We start from the raw sequence: 20,425 nt of genomic DNA, 5'->3' as shown, positions 1-20,425 counted from the left end.
ATTTGTTTGGTCCATTTGCAAGAAGCATAAAATCGCATAGAACATTTGTATCATACTGCAATAACTTGTAATTATTTGCATTTCATTGACCATATTTTGTGGATTTAAGAAATGCAACTGATAAGAAATGTTAATGAATGCTAGGAACACAGGATGTTTTTTTCCGGTCGATTTCCCGCTCGATTCTCTTAACTTTTCCTATCAATTTCCATTCACTTCTTTGAGAAATCGACCAGAAAAACGATCTAAAATAATATCGGACATGTCGGAAATTATCTATCGAACCATCTAACACAAAATTGTATGGTGTGTTCCTAACATAAAATGCAGCTGGCTCCATTTTCTTTGTACTGCAATAAGGGAGTAATACCACATAAAGCCTTATGGTGCCCATACATGGTACAATAAAAACGTTCAATTTTCTCGTTTAACCTCTTGAGGACTGCAGGGCTAAACCCCCCTAGTGACCAGGCCATTTTGAGTAAAATTGGCCACTGCAGCTTTAAGGCCAAGCTGCAGGGCCGCACAACACAGCACACAAGTGATCCCCCCCCCCCCCTTTTCTCCCCACCTACAGAGCTCTCTGTTAGTGGGGTCTGATCACTCCCTCCATGTTTATTTTTTTTAAATAAATATTATTGTTTGTTTGTTTTGTTTTTTCTACCCTGTCTCTTTAAAACCCTTCCCTCCCTCCCCACTTCTGCCTATGAGAGCCGATTGCTCTCTTGTCCCCCAGGGGAACAGCCGTGTCACACGGCTGTCCCCAGTGCAGCGCTGCTGCTGATCGCAGCGCTGCACAGTGTAAATAGACGGCGATCACGCCGTCTAACAGTCTCCCGAGCGGCAATAGCAGCTCAGAGACTGAAGAGGGGGCGGAGCTCCACCCTCCGAGCATGAGTTGCGCGCGCAGCGTGCGCGCAATCTCATGCAAATTACAGCCCCAGGACTTTACGCCAATCGGCGTTAGGTGGTCCTGGGGCTGTCGTCGCGGCCACGCCCACTGGCGTGACGCGGTCTTAAACAGGTTAACCACTTTAGCCCATCTGGCATGCTCCCGAGGGCCCCCCGTGCGCGCCCCCGCTGCTGGCCGTTAGCTCATCGATCAATGAAAGGGATTATAAATCCCTTTCACTGATCGGACCCCCCCCCCCCCCCCCCCCCCCGGAGAAAAGCCGACAGCGTCTCTTCAGGCGCTGCGGCTTTTCTGAGCTCAAAAAGTTCCCCTGCTACAAACTTCTTCCTGGGAGCGAGCTCGATCGCTCCCAGGACTTTTTGACTGTGGCCATCTTGTGGCCAAAGAGTAAAGCTACACCCACATACAGTACATTTTACATTACACATACACACTTTTTACATTAAAAATTACCTGTTTACCTCCCACACCAAGAATTACCCACATACAATTTTTAATTTAAAAAAAAAAAATGTACAATAATAAAAATAAAAAAAAACATAAATAGTTACCTAAGGGTCTGAACTTTATAAATATGCATGTTAAAGGAGTATATTAATATATTAATTATAAAAATTAAAAATTATGGGCTTGTAAATAGTGATGGACGCAAATTGAAAAATTGCACCTTTACTTCCAAATAAAATATCGGCGCCATACATTGTGATAGGGACATAATTTAAATGGTGTAATAAGCAGGACAAATTGGCAAATAAAGTACATGGGTTTTAATTACGGTAGCATGTATGAATTTCAAACTATAATGGCCAAAAGCTGAGAGAAATAATGATTTTTTTCCATTTCTTTCTTAGTATTCCTGTTAAAATTGATTTAGAATAAATTAATTTTCAGCAAATTGTATCACCCACATAAAACCTAATTGGTGGCGGAAAAAAGAAGATGTAGATCCATTCATTGTGCCGAGTAGTGATAAAGTTATTGGCAAATTAATGTGAGGTGAAAGTTGCTCAGATGCAAAAAAATTTCAACTCTGTGGGCTTAAGTGGTTAATTGACCAAAACGATCAAATCAAGAAGAATCTTTTTTTTTTTTCGATCAAGAAAAAGGAATGATTATCCCATTTTTTTCGATAAAAATCAGATCAGACATGTTGTGGTGCCCATACACAATACAATAAAAATGTTCACTTTTCCCATTTTTTTCAACTAAAACTATGGACTCGTATGAAAGTTTCAAATAATCTTTTTTTCTTCGATCAAGAAAAATGAAAGATTATCCCGTTTTTCAATAAAAATCCAATCGGAGATGTTGGAAAAATCTGTATATTTGATCTAACAGAGTAATCAAATGAAATGATCTAATCGGAAAAAATGAAAAAATTGTACCATGTATGGGCACCATTAGAATAATGAAATACCGCATGAATTCTTAAAGGGGCACTATGGCGACAAATTGTAAAATTTAAAATATGTGCAAACATATAAAAATGAGAAGTATGTCTTTTCCCCTATGAGGAGATGGGCTAGTCCAAAACCTGTCGCTTCTGTCAGATTTCTACTACCTACTGTAAGTGACAGCAACATAGGAGAAAAGGAATTGAGCCTGAAGAACACAGACTAGATTCAGCAATTAACTGCTAGCTTCAGAGCCATACAACAACACAAATGATTCTCCCTCCCCCCCCTTTCTGCCCAGCAACCAAGCTTTCTGTTGGGGGGGCTCTGATCGCTGGTGCTATGTTTATTTTTTTCTTAATTTATTTGTATTTTTTTTAAATAAGAATATCTATTTTTCTTTTTTCCCCCGTCCCTCCCTCCCCCGCCAGCCAATCACAGCGATCCTCTTTCATAGGCAGCAGCCTATGAAAGAGAATCGCAATCGGAGCCTCTCCAGGGGCAGCCGAGAGACACGGCTGTCTCCAGTACAGCGCTGCTGTAGATCGCAGCGCTGTACAATGTAAATCAATGTCATTTGCTGTCTAACAGTCTCATAGCGGCGATCGTCGCTGGTAGGCTGATGACGGTCTGGTAGACTGATGATAAGCAGGGCATTACACATGCCCTGCTTATTTGATTTTTCCCACTAGTTCCCACTAGCTCCACTGCAATTCAAGCAGGAACTGAAGGGGTTACACTGCCGAAAGGTGGCAGAAAAACATCTTTTGACCTTTTCTCTCTGCTCGCTGCCTGGGGGGGGGGGGGGAGGGGGGAGGGGGAAACTACAGGCCCTTCTAAAAAAATTAGCATATTGTGATAAAGTTCATTGTTTTCTGTAATGTACTGATAAACATTAGACTTCCATATATTTTAGATTCATTACACACAACTGAAGTAGTTCAAGCCTTTTATTGTTTTAATATTGATGATTTTGGAATACAGCTCATGAAAACCCCAAATTCCTATCTCAAAAAATTAGCATATTTCATCCGACCAATAAAAGAAAAGTGTTTTTAAAACAAAAAAAGTCAACCTTCAAATAATTATGTTCAGTTATGCACTCAATATTTGGTCGGGAATCCTTTTGCAGAAATGACTGCTTCAATGCGGCGTGGAATAGAGGCAATCAGCCTGTGGCACTGCTCAGGTGTTATGGAGGCCCAGGATGCTACGATAGCGGCCTTAAAGGGGCAGTATTGCGAAAATAGTCCTTTTTACTTCATTACATATAAGTTATGTACAAGTGGAGTAATACTTTAAACACGTTTAGTGGCTGAACAAATGTAATTAGTACACTGGCATTACCTATTTGTAGCAAGGGAGCCACTTCAGAAGAAACATTTACTGACGCCGATTTAGACAATACCATTATGCTGTAGGAGGCAGCTAAATCAGCTGTTTGGGGTGGCATTATATTTCCCCCTTGAGACGTTAGAAATAGGATCCTCCACCTTGTAACTGCACTCTCGTGCAGTTCTTCAGCTCATATGAGCCGCGTGACGTCACCGCACTTCACAGATCCTAATGCTGCCTGCCGAGGCCCCTTCACCGCTGCTGGCAAGGACACGGACACCTATTGCTGTCCGTTGCTGTGGTTACCAGCTTTCAGCTCTGCGCCGCATTGTGGCAGCAGCACGGAGCAGCCAGGAGTTGTAGCTGTGTCCTGCTAGCATCTAACATTACGATTAAAGTTGTTGTTTTATTCACGAGGCAAGCATTCTTAGAAGGAAAGAGTTACATTTTTACTGCTTTCCTTCTAAGAATGCATTGACCCTGCCCTTGATAAAACACAGTGGACCAATACCAGCAGCTGACATGGCACCCCAGACCATCACTGACTGTGGGTACTTGACACTGGACTTCAGGCATTTTGGCATTTCCCTCTCCCCAGTCTTCCTCCAGACTCTGGCACCTTGATTTCCAAATGACATGCAAAAGTTGCTTTCATCCGAAAAATGTACTTTGGACCACTGAGCAACAGTCCAGTGCTGCCTCTCTGTAGCCCAGGTCAGGCGCTTCTGCCGCTGTTTCTGGTTCAAAAGTGGCTTGACCTGGGGAACGCAGCACCTGTAGCCCATTTCCTGCACACGCCTGTACACGGTGGCTCTGGATGTTTCTACTCCAGACTCAGTCCACTGCTTCCGCAGGTCCCCCAAGGTCTGGAATCTGTCATTCTCCACAATCTTCCTCAGGGTCCGGTCACGTCTTCTCGTTGTGCAGCGTTTTCTGTCACACTTTTTCCTTCCCACAGACTTCCCACTGAGGTGCCTTGATACAGCATTCTGGGAACAGCCTATTTGTTCAGAAATTTCTTTCTGTGTCTTACCCTCTTGCTTAAGGGGGTAAATGATGGCCTTCTGGACAGCAGTCAGGTCAGCAGTCTTACCCATGATTGCGGTTTTGAGTAATGAACCAGGCTGGGAGTTTTTAAAAGCCTCAGGAATCTTTTGCAGGCGCTTAAAGTTAATTAGTTGATTCAGATGATTAGGTTAATAGCTCGTTTAGAGAACCTTTTCATGATATGCTAATTTTTTGAGATAGGAGTTTTGGGTTTTCATGAGCTGTATGCCAAAATCATCAACATTAAAACAATAAAAGGCTTGAACTACTTCAGTTGTGTGTAATGAATCTAAGATATATGAAAGTCTAATGTTTATCAGTACATTACAGAAAATAATGAACTTTATCACAATATGCTAATGTTTTTAGAAAGACCTGTAGACCCTCCTGCAGGGCCTGCGCTTCCTATCACGGAGGAGACTGGGGTTTGCAGAGGAGAGAGAACTGTCCCCATTGGCTCTCTGATGCTATCAGTGAGAGGGATATCCACAGGGAAGGCATTCGAAGCTGGTTACCGCTGGAGGTAATCACAGCACATGATTCTGTGTGTTACCGAATGCTGTAACATTGATGAATTGACATTTACTGAGGTATTTCCCACACAAGTCGGTAATTTACCTCACTGCTCGGTAATTTGAGATTTTCATGCGGTAACAGCCTTGATGAATTTACATTTTCCTAAGTGCTTGGTAAAGTCAGCTGTTTTCAGCATTACCGAATGCGGTAATGCTTGATGAATTGAAGCCAAAGGGCTTGATTCACAAAGCGGTGCAAACACTTTGCACGCCTGTGAAAACTTCTTTATCACGCCTAAACTCAGTTTAGGCATGATAAGAAGAAACTCGTGCGAATTTTCCGCGCGCAGCGCCCCCCGCTTCGCGCGAAGCTCCCATTAAGCCCTATGGGACTTTGCGCGCGCGCGTACGCGCATACGCGCGGAAACTTCGCGCGAGTTAGAGCACAAAGCGGTGATAACTTTGCTGGTGCAAAGGTTATCACGCCTAAAGTCTTTTAGGCATGATAACTGAGTTATCACCGCTTTGTGAATCGAGCCCAAAGTGTCTATAACATAAACATATAGGTATATGTTCTTCTAGCCCACAATAACATAACTTAGTTTGCACTGCGCTTTTTCTAATTGACATAATAAACCAATGCCTAAAAACAATCAGTTTAAATTCAGGCATATTTCATATTTCCGTAATAAGCATATGAAAATTTTTATGTATAATTACTTAAGAAAATAGGGAGTTGGCTTTTTAGATAACTTCCTTGTTTATTTGGCCAGTGTGACAAGATTCTTCTTGTTTTACATAATTTAGGTTTATATAATTTAGGTTTTTATGGACTATTTTTTAATTTTGAATGTGTGTGTGCATTGCAATGCCTGAATTTAAACTGATTGTTTTCAACCTCTTATTCAATACAGGTTATTTCCCCTTAAACGACAACTGAAGTAAGAGGGATATGGAAGCTGCCATATTGATTTCCTTTTAAGCAATACCAGTTACCTGGCAGCCCTGCTGATCCACTACCTCTAATACTTTTAGCCATAGAACCTGAGCTAGCATGCAGCAGCCTAATACTTTTAGCCATAGACCCTGAGCTAACATGCAGCAGCCAAATAGATCAACAGGGCTGCCAGGCAACAGGTATTGTTTAAAAGGAAATAAATATGGTAGCCTCTATATTCTTCTCACTTTAGTTGTCCTTTAAAAACCAGAGCAATTTTCTCATTTGACACTCCTCCCATTCATTTGCCAATAATTTTAACGCTACTTATGACACCAAGGTGATCTTCTATACATCGATTTTTGCCACAAATTATGCTTTCTTTGGGTGGTACTTTTTGCTAAGAATTATTTTATTTTTGCTGCATTTTTAAAGGGAGTAATAAGAAAAAAAAATGAAAAAATCATTACTTCTCAGTTTTCAGCCATTATAGTTTTAAAATACAAAATATATAAAAATGACACATTCTATTTGCCCATTTGTCCAAGTTATTACAATGCTTAAATTGTGTCCCTAGTACAATGTATCGCAACAATATTTTATTGGGAAATAAAGGTGTATTTTTTCCATTCACATTTCTTTCTTTCTAAATCAATAATTATAAGCACTAATTTGCAAAACTAGTAGTGATATACCCTCATGACATACATATAAAAAAAAGTCCTTAAGGTAACCATTTATGATTTTATGTTGTCATTTAAAAAAAAAAAAAAAACAACAACAATAACTAAAGTTATATAGGAAGGAGGGAAGAAATAGAGGGGTTAGGGCTCGTTCACACTAGAGGCGTTTTCAGCCTTTTTTCAAGCGCAGCCAATTCTTAAAATTACCCACAAAACGCTTGTGCAATGAATCTCTATGAGAAGGTTCATATCAGCGCGGTTCGTGCGCTGTGCGTGCAGCAAATCGGTGCCTTGACCATTTTTGGGGCAATTTTGCTTCCAAGGAAGATGTAGGAAAAAACCAAACACTCAGAAATTGCTTTGTACAGCTATTGTGTTCACGTTTTTAAGAATAAATACATTGTATTTATTATTTTCCGGGTCAAAAGGTTCACTTCCTGACTTGTGTCAGGGAGTGCATTAAAAAACGCTTCAGAAAAGTGCTTAGAAAAGTGCTTTTCACAAAAAAGCAGTGCCCACCCAAGCGCCGGGAATCAAAGAAAAATTGCTTCAAAAAAAGCCCAACGTGAAAACTAATGCGAGCGGAACACAATGTGAATATGGACTTAAAGTTTTTTTTATTCATTAACATTTTTAGGTGTATTTTTTTTTTTTGGGGGGGGGGGGGGGCACTAGATGCCCCCATACTAGCCTGTGTTCTGAGCAGCACACAGGAAGTAGTGAAGAGCTATGAATGAAAACGACATCTCATTGATGCCAAATCATCATTCACTGCACTGGCACTGTGATCAGTAAGTACTGATCAGTACTCTGCTGCAGAGGGAGGGCCACGGGGTGGTTGCGGGAGCTGTGTGTGTGTGTGTGTGTGGGGGGGGGGGGGGGTAGCCATTGGAGGGGTGCACAGGGGGGACACGGGGGGGGGGGGGGGGCGTATCTGCGCCCCTGGTGCTAAAGTGAAGTCCATAGGGGCGTAGACACACAATGCAGAGGTTGGGAACTGAATAAGCTTTGGTTTGTTATGTCAGGTAGAACCAGCACAATGCAAACTAAATTAAGTTATATTGGGCTAGCAGAACATATACCTATATGGTTTTGTAATAGGTACTTTGTAGGGGTGGGACGACGAATCCGGCGAATCCACGAATCCCTCGAATATTAGGAAATATTCGAGATTCGTGGATTCGAATCCCGACGCCATTTTCCACTATACGAATCCGCCGAATCCCGACGCCGCATCGCCGCGCATCCGCCGCTCGCACTCGTCCTCCTCCGACCTCCTCCGACCCCCCCGCGCCTCCTCCGCTCGCCCCCCTGCCCGCATCCACTCACCTATCCATAGCGGAGAGCAGAGCGGCAGACCTCTCGCCGACTTCCTGGTTCCCCCTAGTGACCGGCTCATACAATGACATCATTAGTAAGAGCCGGTCCGGCCACTAGAGGGAACAGGGAAGTAACGAAGAGGTCTGCTGCTCTGCGCTCCACGGGAAAGGTGAGTAGATTATGCAGGGGTGAGCGGAGGAGGCACGGGGGACGGAGGAGGCACGGGGGACGGAGGGGGCCGTGGGGGGTTGGCGGGGGAGGGGGGTTCTATCTATCTACCTACCTACCTACCTACCACTATCCCTACCTACCTACAGGCCGCTATACCTACCTACCTACAGGCCCCTATACCTACCTAAAGGCCCCCTATACGCACCTACCTGCCTACCTAAAGGCCCCTATACCTACCTAAAGGCCCCTATACCTACCTAAAGGCCCCTATACCTACCTACCTAAAGGCCCCTATACCTACCTACCTACCTAATGGCCCCTATACCTACCTACCTACCTACAGGCCACTATACCTACCTACAGGCCTCAATACCTACCTACCTACCCACCTACCTACAGGCCCCCTATACATACCTACCTACCTAAAGGCACCTATACCTACCTACCTACCGGACACTATACCTACCTACAGGCAACTATACCTACCTACAGGCCACTATACCTACCTACCTACCTACCGGCCACTATCCTTACCTACCTACAGGCTGCTATACCTACCTACCTACCTACAGGCTGCTATACCTACCTACCTACCTACCTACAGGCCACTATACCTACCTACCTACCTACCGGCCACTATCCTTACCTACCTACAGGCTGCTATACCTACCTACCTACCTACAGGCCGCTATACCCACCTACCTAAAGGCCCCCTATACCTACCTAAAGGCCCCCTATACGTACCTACCTACCTACCTAAAGGCCCCTATACCTACCTACCTACCTAAAGGCCCCTATACCTACCTACAGGCCACTATACCTACCTACAGGCCTCAATACCTACCTACCTACCTACCTACAGGCCCCCTATACGTACCTACCTACCTACCTAAAGGCACCTATACCTGCCTACCTACATACTTACCTATACTTAAGGCCCTATACCCTGCTACCTATACTGAAGGTCCCTTTACCTACCTACCTACCTAAAGGCCCCTATACCTACCTACCTACATACCTACCTATACTTAAGGCCCTATACCCTGCTACCTATACTGAAGGTCCCTTTACCTACCTACCTACCTACCTACCTACACTGAAGGCACATGTACCTTACTACCTATACTGAAGGCCCCTATACCTAGCTACCTATACTGAAGGCCCCTATACCTAGTTACCTACCAATACTGAAAGCACATGTACTGTGCTATCTATACTGAAGGCCCCTATACCTTGCTACCGATACTGAAGGCACATGTACCCTGCAACCGATACTGAAGGCCCATATACCCTGCTACCTATACTGAAGGCCCATATACCCTGCTACCTATACTGAAGGCCCATATACCCTGCTACCTATACTGAAGGCCCATATACCCTGCTACCTATACTGAAGGCCCATATACCCTGCTACCTATACTGAAGGCCCATATACCCTGCTACCTATACTGAAGGCCCATATACCCTGCTACCTATACTGAAGGCCCATATACCCTGCTACCTATACTGAAGGCCCATATACCCTGCTACCTATACTGAAGTCCCATAAACCCTGCTACCTATACTGAAGGCCCCTATACCTTGCTACCTATACTGAAAGCTACCAATATTGAAGGCACCCATACCTAGCTAGCTATACTGAAGGCACCTTTACCTCGCTACCTATGCCTGGGTACCTATACTGCGGGCAACTATACCACGGATCGCACAATTTTTATGTGCAGGATTCGTTAGATTCGGGATTCGAAAGGTTCGAGATATTCGAGAACCTTTTTAGATTCGGATCCGGATTCGGATTCGAAGAAATTGTGGATTCGTCCCATCCCTAGTACTTTGTATTGGCCTGAGGAAACGGGACAGCTCTCATAAAATGCGTTGTCTTATGTGCATATTTTATCTACCTCATGTGGTTTGTACCTTGAAGGCGGTAAGATACAATTACTCTAATGTATTATTCGTAATTGTACTAAAAGTATTTTAGGGTGCTTACAACAGTGCACGCGATATAATGAGTGTGAACTGGAGACTGGACATACTGTAGACTTTAATACAAAGCCTTCATGCAGAGAGTTAGCATAATGCGATCCATTACAACACAATACTGTGAACAGGCCCATAGAATTGTATGGGCAGCGAGTTGACATGCAAACAATTCTGCAATGCAACTGACCACTGTGAACTAGGTCCATATTAATTCAGCAGCCTATATGTATGTAATTAGTGATATTTTGAATATTACCATCTATTAATATCTAATTATGTTTCAAAACTAATAAAAACAGAGCCTGTACTAAATTTATTAAAGATGGATGTGTGCATTTGTCTGTGGGTGTACAAATGGTATTGTATCCCTGATATGACCCAGGTGGGGACTGTGAAGCTGTACCACCTGGAAGTAGAATGGTCTTTAAAGGATCACTGTCATGAAAATCACGCCTCTGTCCGCCTCAGTCCTCCTCTATGCTCCTTTGTGTCCCCCTGTGTCCTCCTCTGCATGGCCACAGTACAGGGAGTCCCCGACATTGCGGTGGGTAGGAGGTTTGTATTGGTGGGCGCTCACAAGTCAGGAACTCCCTGCATTTGGACTAGAAGACGCAGTGACTTTTTTTCTCCACTTTTGGGGGAGAAAAGGTGAGTCTTATAGTCCAAAAAACACAGCATATGTAAACACTTACAAATAAGAAGCATGCTTCTTCCAGAGAAATATGAGCCATAAATTACTCTTCTACTGTGTTGCTGTCACTTACAGTAGGTAGTAGAAATCTGACAGAACCGACAGGTTATGGGCTAATCCATCTCTCCATGGGGGATTCTCAGCATAGCCTTTATTCTTTGTAAAGACACTCCTTGAAAAAGATTTATACAAAGATTCTGGGCAGGCTCCATGCCTGCTGGACACTTTTTTTGCCAGTTGGACGTAGAAACTGCTATTCACTAAGTGCTTTTGAAAATAAAGAAAACCCTCAGAATACCCCATGAGGAGATGGGCAAGTCCAAAACCTGTCAGTTCTGTCAGATTTTCTACTACCTAGGAGAAAAGTAATTTATGGCTCACTTTGGGAGAAACGTACTTCTTATCTGTATATATTTACATGTATTTTACATTTTAAGATTTTCATGACAGTGTTTTATATATATATATATATATATATATATATATATATATATATATATATATACTGTATATATATATATATATATATATATATATATATATATATATATATACATACATACATACATATATATAAACATACACACACGCACACATACGCATTTCCTCCTACAGGAAATACGAGTTGTTAAAGCAACAGCAATGTTACTTTTGTAAATTAATAACAAGCAATCAAAGAAATTCTCTTTTTCAATAAGAAATATTATTTAAATGACAAAAAAAAATCCCTGCTTTATTATACCTGTGTGAAGGATATGCCATCTTACAGACCGTTACTGCGTACCATGTTGCTATGGAACAGTTCTTGTTTATGAAGAGTCACATTCCCTGTGGAATATGTGTGCCTGCTAATTGCTGGTTCTCAATCTCAATCATTTTCATTGTATTTCTGTGAAAGTTCTCATTTATCCAGGATGTGGTATATACAAAATACAAAAAAAAAAAAAAAAACGAAAACAAAACTTGGATACCTTTTTGTGACCTAAAAGGGGTTTCAACTTGCACAATAACTTCTTAAGTTCTAACAAGTGAAATAGATCCCTAGAAATGATATAAATAAAGGGAATCTCCTTTAGCCAACAGTCTAGCTAAATGACACTATTATGTGCAAGTTAATGTTTAATCTCTATGGCTTCCTCTGTGCCTAAAGGCCCATACTCACGGGCGAGAAATGTGGCCTGTCGCCAGCACACGTGAGCGTGTGGGCGACAGGCCGGCGACAGCTTCTCGCCAGGTCCCTCCGCGTACACACGCGGAAGAGGGACCAGCGGCAAGGCGGAAGCTGTCGCTGACGTTCCTCCTCCCCCCGCCGGAAGCTCCATGTACCTACATGGAGGTTGCTGTCGCTAGTCCGCGTACTCACGCGGACTAGCGACAGTTGCGGCGGGGGGGCAGCGGCGACTGTCGCCATGCGATTGAAAGTTTCAATCGCCTGGCGACATGAGCGACGGGCGACAGTTCGGGGTGCGCGCGCGTGCGGCGGCCCATACTCACGGGCGACCTGTCGCCGCAACACGCGCGCGCCGCGTGTTGCGGCGACAAATGTCACTCGTGAGTATGGGCCTTTAACCTAACCTCTAAAGCAATTCTGGGAGAAACTAAACTAAAAATGTAGCTACTTACCTCTGGAGAGGGAAGCATACGGTTCCTATAGAGCAGGGGTGTCAAATTCAGATACAAAGTGGGCCGAAATTGAACACGGGGAACTAGCCGTGGGGCAACCTCAAAGTCTCCTCGCACCTTATAAAGTTCTATGGTGTCTAATTGCCCCCCTCCCACTCCTATACAGTTCCTTGGTATCTAGTGGTGGTCCTCCCTTCCTTATACAGTTCCCTGCTGTCTAGTGGTCATCCCTTCCCTATACAGTTCCCTGATGTCTAGTGGCCCCCACCCTCCCCTATACAGTTCCCTAGTGTATATAGCTGTCCTGGTTTTCTTGAGTGGGCCAAACATAATGCAAAGTGGGGAAACCCCTTGAGGGTCAAATTGAATGGCTCTGAGGGCTAGATCTGGCCCGCAGGCCGGAGTTTGACATGTATGCCATAGCGGCTTCCCCCATCCCTCTCCATCCCTCTGTTCCAGCACGGGGACCCCCAAAGTACCACGGAACTTGCCTGCACTGCGCAGAAATAAATATATCGCGCCTGCGCAGTAGCACAAAGCTGCAAGTCGGGCTCTGGCGGGAAAAGCCTCGTCAACGAGTTTGCAGGGGTCTCAACGCAGGAACAGCAAGGAGGAGGGGGAGGGGGGAAACCTCTGGGTCCATTACCTAAATTGGGACCTTTTTACCTTTCAGGTTTACGTTAACAAATTTTTCAAAACTTCAAAAATGTAATATACTCTCATAGAGCGCCACATTTTGAAAAATTTGGTAAGGAGTGGGATCACAGTGGATGCATCGTGGGATCACAAGTGTCTCAAAATGATATCTAAACACATTCAAGCTAGCATGGTGACGGGTCCAGGAAACGCCAGGACTAGGAAAACACAAAGCAGACAAGAAAACCAGCAGCCAATTATTGTAATAGGCCATTAACACCAAGATATTTTCTTATATCAATTTTCTAATACTTGCAATATTCAGGTTGCAAATACCCTCGTCGGTCTTGATCCTGATAAAATAATTTGCTCCCAATGGGGGCGTGCTAAAAAACATCTCCTTACAGAGGTGTAACAGTAACAAACTGGTGAGTGGAGGCGCCCAAAAATAATAAAGTAATTAAAAACAGTTTAAAAAGAAGAGGCAGTAGTTGGCTTATCTCTCCTGTACAGCCTAGTAGAGAATTTAACTTTATAGAGAATCGAATATTTAGCAAAAAACAAAACAGGATCAGACATGTTTTGTGAGTATTCCCTGCTGTATCAACTACTTGCTGACCGCTTAGCGCCAATTAGCGTGAAGTCCTGGGGTGGAAATTGCAGGGGATCGCGTGAGCGAGCTCAGCTCTGTCATTAGTCTCCCAGCGGTGATCGCTGCTGGGAGCCTGTTACACGGTGAAACCGCCGTCTATTTACACTGTACAGCTCTGCAATCTACGGTAGCGCTGTACTGGAAACAGCCATGACACTTGGCTGTCCCCCTGGGAGGCTCAGAGAGCGATCGGCTCTCATAGGCTGATGTCTATGAGAGCCGATCGCTATGATTGGCTGGCGGGGGGAAGGAGGGAGGGGGATATAAAAATAAGTAAAAAAAAAAAAGTAAACTTTATTTTTAAAAAAGATAAATACATAAACAGCACAGCGATGATCAGAGCCCACCAACAGAAAGCTCTGTTGGTGGGCAGAAAAAGGGGGGCTTCATATGTCTGCTGACATGTACGGCTCTGCAGCACACAGTTAAAGCTGCAGAGCCCTAATTTGTAAAAAATAGCCAGGTCACTGGTGGGGGGAAGCCCGTGGTGCTTAAAAGGTTAAGTCAATACTACCATATGGGAAAAAGAGATCTCAAGCACCTCAATAAAGTCATTCAAGGTAATGACTTAAATTCACTGGTTCAGATACAGGTATGATGCAAATGTTAAAATCTAAATATGTTAAAGAGCAACTGAAGCGAGAGGGATATGGGGGCTGCCATATTTCTTTCCTTTTAAACAATGCAGGTTACCTGGCAGCCCTGCTGATCCTCTGCCTCTAATACTTTTAGCCATTTAGCCTGAACAAACATGCAGCATATCAGGAGTTTCTGACATTATTGTTAGATCCAATAAGATTATCTGCATGCTTGTTTCTGGTGAGATTCAGACATTCCTGCAGCCGAATAGACTAGCAGGTCTGCCAGGCAACTGGTATTATTTAAAAGGAAATAAATATGGCAGCCTCCGTATACTACTCGATCAGTTGTCCTTTAATTATACATTTTTTTACAGAACACATAAATTCAACAGGTTCACACAGGAACATGGAGAACACAGAAAATGAGCCTTATTGTACTGTCATGGGAAGGCATACATAGACACAGAAATCTACCTAAAAACTAGATCAGATCTGATTGACTCCCACAATCCCCCGAAACACAAACTGTATGTTATTAGAACTCTACATGACCACACAGAGATGATAACTACTAGAACAAAAGAAAAGAATTAACGCAAACACCTCAGAGAAACTTAAATATCTGTCGCTACACAGACTGGGCCCTTTTAAGAACAGCAATGTCATAAGAGAGCACCAGACCAAGAAATAGAGAAGGATTAGAAATCACAGACCAATGTGGTTATCATACTGGTAATATCGAGATCACCAACATTACATTCCAGTTTTCTTCCAACTATATTACACACCAAGGCAGAATCTTTGCAGGGATCAGTCAATCAATTTTCCATACAAACGGCTAGATTGCACATATGAGAGTACCCATTGAAACATACTCCAGGCGGAAGTGATGTCTTCTATGTTTAACTGCTAACATTTGCACAAAAATGTTTTATATATATTGAACTGCACGCCGTCATTTCAAACGATATTACCTACTTACCTAGTGCTTTCTATTACAGTAACCTGTGTTGGTGTTTCTTATTATAGTTCCCACAATTATAGCTCTCTTCAATACAAAGCTCTTTATTATACTACCTCACTATCATGCGGTTTTTTCATGACTGCGCTTCTTATTATATTGGCCCCCAATTTAGACCTTCTTACATATAAAGACCCTTGTAAGGACTGACTATTGAGCGCGTCTATGTATTTAATTCTTCTAACATTTATGTTGTCCACTAACTCTGCATTCTGAACCAATTTCTGTATGTTTATATACCCATGTTCGTTTCTTACTCTATACAGCACCAGAGAAGATTACATTAAATCATAATCATCATGAATAATAGTAATAAACTGGTGCCGGGCTATATTCATGTATGTGAGTTTGTCTAGTGGTTAAAGTTTTAAGGTTCGTAAAAGACATAGCAGACGCATTAAAGAGATAAAACCTAAAAAACAAAAACAAAAACATACAATTCACAATACTTAGTCCACACCTTGTAAAAAAAAAAAAATAAAGTACATTCTACCATATCTTTTATAAGTTTTTTTTTTTTTTTTTCTGAGGACCAATAACACAGGTACTCTTATACTGAATCAGTTCTTGCGATCCAAGAGCCTTAAAAATATAAGCACAACAAACCAAATGTCATGATCGCTGCTGCAGCAGGCATTGCTGGAAGTAGTAGTGCTGCAGCTCAGGCAGTTCTGATCTCTTTCCATGCAAGCTGCATAGCTTTGTCTGCCTTTCCCTGCTGTCAGCTTGTGACTGATTATCATTCACCTGTGTGGGAATCTGCATGTCTGCTCCCATTGGATGACCTCAGTATAAAGATCTGCTTCCTGCAGGGTTTCCTTGGGTTTTCATAGCTTCAGTTTAAGCCTGTCTTGCTGTCGCTTCAGCCCTCGATCGTGTTTCTTGTTCTAAAGATACTTTGCTGGTTTTGCATCATATATTGGTTCATTGCCCATATATATGCATACCAGCACGTTTATTATTTTCCTTGTATTCGTGTTACGTTGATACATCAGTGACGCTGATATATACGTACACGAACTGTTTATATCCTGTGTTCAGTTAGTCAGTTCTAGCACGTTGATCACCCGTGCTGAGCTAGTTATCCTGTTCCTGGTCCTGTTTGTGGATTGCGTTCATCTCTGCGAGGAGATAACGAATCCTTCTGAATCCTGTCCTGTTACCGTTTGTGGATTGCGTTCATCTCTGCGAAGAGATAGCGAATCCTTCTGAGTCCTGTTCCCTGTATTGTTCCAGTCCTAAGTCAGTGTTCCTGCTTATGTCATATATTGGTTCATTGCCGATATATACATATGTTAGTCAGACGTTACAAATAGTTTCATTGATAGCTGTAATTGTAATACGCTAGGAAATCATACTTATTGTATATTTGTCTGTGTTACGTTCATCTATCTTGATCCTGCTATTTCCTGACTATCCTGTCCTGTCTTTGTGAGGCACGCCATCGCTGCAACGCATTGGCTGCCTCATTCCAGTCTGTCTTGTTGTGGACGCTTGCTGTCACTAAGTAGCGGCTAGCTAGCAAGCGTTCATTCTGTCTACCTGTCCTGATCTCCTCAGTTCTGGTTTATGCGCTCAGCGCTACTTTGCGCTGAGACGTTATAGCGAAAGCATTGTTTGTGGCTGTCGGATCTGCACCGGCTCTGTGCGCCACAATCTCCTTTTGGAGTCAGTCCTCCCCTCCACTATACTAGGGATAGCCTGTTTCCTTGTGCTAGTGTGTGTACCTCCTCCACGTCAGCTCATGCGTTGCATGCTGACTGTGGAGAATACACCACCAAGCCTTACACCAAAGACTTCTCATAGTGAGTATTGCCTCATCAGTGACACCCTTGTGCATAAACACACACTGCGTGAGGGCAAAGATTACTATCACCCGGGCTAGATGGGGATCAACCCCTCCCTCCCCCCCCCCCCCCTTGCTTTCCCTGTTCACCAGAGGAATTCTTGGCAGTATTGCGTATCATAAAACATCCATGCTGTGGAACCTTAAAAACATCAAGGAATCTCTCATAGCGTAAAAACGTTTTAATAAGCTCCCAATGGCCCCCAAGTAAAGAGCTGCGTACATAAAAAGGATCTTGGATCGCAAGAACTGATACGGATACTGGCGCGGCTATTGTGTAGCTTACAATTGTGACTGGGACTCGTCTCTGTGTATAGTCAGCAGCCTAAAGAAAGTAGGGACTGAGCGCAACAGCACGGTGAAACTCTTATACTGAACTTGGGATGAGTGTCCATGGTACTCGGACACATTCTGTATGGCAACTTCTGACTGTATAATTATTGTCTATTGAAATATATCTTACCAAATTATTTTGATTTGACTTGTGAAGAAGACCTATTGCACATAGTGCTACATGAGGCAAGCATACCCCCTTGTGGCAGTGATTTTTTTTCATAAAAAACAACCTCCTGTAGAATAATTATTACTCTCCCCCCCCCCCCCCCACCCCCAACAACAACAAAAAATTAACAATAACAGCTGTTCCTATGTGCCTTGAAAATTAAGTTCCTCTGGCCCCAGAAGCATTGTTGACTGTAACAGCATGCTGGCGAATTGACTTGGTGTGCTGACCACTATGTTTCTTGTGACACTATGGCCCTTATCCGATTAACATTTTCTCCTAAGTTTTCTCCCAGGGAGTAGTTTTCATCTTAGCTAAAGAATGTGTTCAAAATGGATCCAGGAGCACCAATGCAAAGAATGAATGTGTGCCAAGGTCCCACCCCCAGGGGCGTAGCAATAGGGGGTGCAGAGGTAGCGACCGCATCGGGGCCCTTGGGCCAGAGGGGCCCCAAAGGGTCCACCCTTCATCACAGTATTAGCTCTCTGTTGGTCCTGTGCTGGTAATAATCACTTTTATAGATGCTTTGAATAGTAGTAATCCTTAAAACACTGTTCCCCATCTCCTTCTTGCAACTCTGACTCTGTGGTTGTCTTTGGCAGGTTTTGGTGCGCCAAATCAATTGTTATGTATAGAGTGCTTGGGGGGGCCCCATGTAAAACTTGCACCGGGGCCCACAGCTCCTTAGCTACGCCACTGCCCACCCCAGTACCAAAGGGGTCGTAACAGTAGAATTCCAGCAAAGGACCGCCACCACAATGGTGTATTATAGCTCAAATACTTTAATGAAACATCAAGGAAAGCAACGACAGACTGCTGTTTCGGCCTATCCCAGGCCTTTGTCAAGTTGCACAAAGTGATATAAACTTTGTGCAACTTGACAACTTGACAAAGGCCTGGGATAGGCCGAAACAGCAGTCTGTCGTTGCTTTCCTTGATGTTCCATTAAAGTATTTGACTATAATACACCTTAGCTAAAGAATAACTTTTCAGCACTCGGCCACTGAAAAAGTGCTAAAAAGTAGGTATAAAAGTACTATCAACCTTATTTTGAGTATTTTCTTCCCTGGAGTTTTGAAGGTACTTTATTGGTAAGGTCTGAAGTTATGTACTTGGAGAAAAATGAATAGGATATGGTCCTAAGGCCTTCATTCAATCCCTTTTTTCTCATGAGTTTTCTCTTAGGAGATCATTTTTCATCTTCTCTTTAAAATTACTTTTCCTTTTTAAAATTACTTTTCAGCACTTGGCAATTGAAAAAGTACTGAAAAATGGGGGTGACAAAGTAAAAATGTATTTTAAATATTTTCTTGGTTGCTGATGTTTTTTTGCTGGTGCTTTTAAAGTTGTTTTATTGACAAGGTGTTAAAATATCAACTAGGAGAAAACTCTGGAGAAAAAGTGAATTGCATATGGGTCCCATTCGCATACACAGGATTTCTCACAAGCCTCTTCCCTCCTCTAGAATTCCCTTCCAAAACACATCTATCTCTCTGCAAATCTTTTAACTTTCAAGTGCACCAATAAAACACACCTTTTCAGACTAGCATATAATCTAATCAAGGAGATAATCCACAAATACAGCAACCCTGGATGTAAACCTTTTGTATTTCACCACCTCTTGTTCCTTCCCAATTCCTGTATACTGTAACAGGTGTAACTTATGGTAACTGTCCTGGGCTCCCACCACAACATTTTGACAGGCCGGGGCCTCTCCCCTCCCCCACTGTGTTTGGCATGTGCTAGCGACACCCACCCCCTCCTTTCCTATATTATGCAGAGTAGCACAGCAACGGAGCTATACTGCACCTCATTCTGGTGGGAGACAGGTCCTCTTCCCTCCTCGTACTTCATTTTCAGTGTGCCATGGAGCCAATCACATAGCAGCTCCCGACTTGTGACAGGCATGGGGAGCTGCTAGGTTATTGGCTGAACAGCAGTTACACTGCAATGGAAGTGAGAGTGAAGAGGACCTGTCTGCACTGTCTGCCAACCGAAACCCGACGTACAGTAGGAAGCTCCATTGCGGCTGCTCTTCAGCCCTTGACTGGAGCCCTTGACTGTAAGCCCACAAGGGCAGGGCTCTCTCCTTTTAGTCTCTTGGAAAATGCCGTATTTTGTTAATTAGTCACTGTGCATTTCTCACTACTACTATCATACTGTCTTCTGCTTCAATATTTTGTTCCAATGTCTGTATTGTCATATACATCCATTTCTATACCCTTGTTTTTTTTTTCTGCATACAGGAAGCTCTCATACTTTGGAAACCTTTAAAGAGACTCTGTAACACATTTTTCAGCCTTAGTTCTTCTATCCTATAAGTTCCTATGCCTGTTCTAATGTGCTCTGGCTTACTGCAGCCTTTCCTAATTGCACTGTCTCTGTAATAAATCTTATCTCCTTTCCTCAGTCGTGTCTGTCGGGCTAAGGCTTGAATGTGTGGAATGTGCAGGGCTGCTTGTGATTGGATAGAAGCGATACACACTCTCTACAGGCCCCCTGCACACTCTGTATGACTCACACACTCTGTTTATGTGAGCCTATCACAAGCTGGTTAGTTTGTTTGTAAACACTG

The 20,425-nt window shown here is 43.1% G+C and overlaps 1 protein-coding gene across 1 annotated transcript in view; it reads right to left on the bottom strand.

Moving 5' to 3' along the window:
• LOC137517731 (aquaporin-4-like) overlaps positions 1-20,425 on the bottom strand; it is a 114,337-nt gene that overhangs the window by 58,113 nt on the left and 35,799 nt on the right. The gene's annotated exons all lie outside the window — the stretch shown is intronic.

Source organism: Hyperolius riggenbachi, chromosome 5 (genome assembly GCF_040937935.1).
Source record: "Hyperolius riggenbachi isolate aHypRig1 chromosome 5, aHypRig1.pri, whole genome shotgun sequence".
Taxonomy (NCBI): domain Eukaryota; kingdom Metazoa; phylum Chordata; class Amphibia; order Anura; family Hyperoliidae; genus Hyperolius; species Hyperolius riggenbachi.
Note: the sequence above shows the minus strand (reverse complement) of the source record. Positions and strands in the feature narration are given on the sequence as shown.